General features: G+C 54.6%; 1 pseudogene; it reads left to right on the forward strand.

Annotated features, from left to right (window-relative positions):
• The first annotated feature begins 717 nt into the window (after positions 1–717).
• LOC101662534 lies at positions 718–1,322 on the forward strand (annotated as a pseudogene).
• The last annotated feature ends 525 nt before the right edge of the window (positions 1,323–1,847 follow it).

Raw genomic sequence — 1,847 nt, forward strand, 5'->3', positions numbered from 1 at the left:
CCGAGAAGCCCCAAGACCAGTGGAAGTAAAGCCACCAGTGGCGCCAATTTAAGACCTCTGTTTGAAGTGGCAAAGACCAAGACCAGAAGCACCAGTGGCTGTGGCACAAAGACCATGGGGCAGAAAAAAGGATCCAAGCCAAGACTAGAGGCCAAGTAAGGAGACCATGTGGCAGCACAGCAGAGCAGCTCTGATACTGTGTGAAGCCGAATGAGAGGCAGGCTTCTTGGTCCACAGATACAGAAGCCAAGGGATCACATGGCTGGGAGGGTGAGGACTAGAGGAAGAATTGGCTGGTGGCTGAGGAGTGGTATTGCGGTGGATCAATAACTGTATCCTTACTGTTTACTGAACCTGCCTTTTGGTAACCTGTTAACTATTCTAAAACATACATATAATTGGGAGTTTTGTCTGTGTGTCTTATATGGCCCTTACAAGGAATTATAAAACTCAGCATAGAAGTAGAGTGTCATGGGAGGAATAGTTGGTATTAGAATAAGTAAAGAAGGATGGAGGCATATCTGATTTCTGTCTCATGGCAATTGACCTTGGGTTTGCGTGGAGTTGGATTTTCCTCCTCCCTTGTATAACCAGCGGAGGAGGTCATATATGGCCCCCGTGCTCTTTCCTCACCCATACAAGATAGACCCCAGCACTCGCTCGCTGCTGATCCCACCGGCTGCCGCTCCTTCAGCCACCAGGAAGGAACTTGCCACCATGCCCTACCCATACCCAGCACTCACCCCAGAGCAGAAGAAGGAGCTGTGGGATATTGCCCATCGCATTGTGGCTCCGGGCAAGGGCATCCTGGCTGCAGATGAGTCCACCAGAAGCATTGCGAAGTGGCTGCCGTCTATTGGGACCGAGACCACCGAAGAAAACCACCGCTTCTACCGCCAGCTGCCGACCGGGTGAACCCCTGTATTGGGGGCATCGTCCTCTTCCATGAGACGCTCTACCAGAAGGTGGATGACGGGCGCCCCTTCCCCCAAGTTATCAAATCCAAGGGTGGGATCGTGGGCATCAAGGTCGACAGCGGTGTGGTGCCCCTGGCAGGAACGAACGGTGAGACCACCACCCAAGGACTGGACGGGCTGTCTGAACGCTGGGTCCAGTACAAGAAAGGTGGCTCTGACTTTGCCGAGTGGCGCTGTGTACTGAAGATTGGTGAACATACCCCTTCAGCCCTCGCCATCATGGAAAATGCCAACGTGCTGGCCTGTTCTGCCAGCATCTGCCCGCAGAATGGCATCATGCCCATTGTGGAGCATGGGGGCTGGGGGCGGGCTGGAGTGTGGAGGGGCAGCCTCACTCCACTTTAGTAGGTGTGTGGTTAGAGACCAAGAGGGACTCGCTGGCTGCAGCCCCAGCCTGGCCACTTGCAGTCAGTGTACTTCCCTTGGCAGGCGAGGCTGTTGGCCAGGCTCACTTGATGTATTCCTCCCGGCCGCATTCCGGCTCTCCTTCTTGCCACCCCAGGCCTTCAGGGCAGATGCCTGCAGGGCTCGCCTGTAGGAGAAGGTCAGGGCCCATGGCTTCAGCAGGGGGCACTTGTTGATGGTGTTGAGGTTGATGGACGCCTGCTCCTTCTCGCTCTGGCCTCCACACAGGAAGGTGACCCCGGTAATAGCAGAGGGCATGGTGTGGTGCAGTGCGGTGACAGTTGCCATGGCAATCTCCTCGTGGGAAAACTTCTGTGTGCAGGCATGGCCGGGGGTGACCATATTGGGCTTCAGCAAGATGCCTTCCAGGTATTCTTTTGTTGTTTAGATAAATCAAAAGCATGCGGACACAGGACAACAGGGGTGGAGTTATTCCTAACTTCTCACAGCCCTTTGGTGAGCAAA

The sequence above is a fragment of the Echinops telfairi genome, unplaced genomic scaffold (genome assembly GCF_000313985.2).
Source record: "Echinops telfairi isolate 266 unplaced genomic scaffold, ASM31398v2 ScPeMD7_5592;HRSCAF=6446, whole genome shotgun sequence".
Classification (NCBI taxonomy): domain Eukaryota; kingdom Metazoa; phylum Chordata; class Mammalia; order Afrosoricida; family Tenrecidae; genus Echinops; species Echinops telfairi.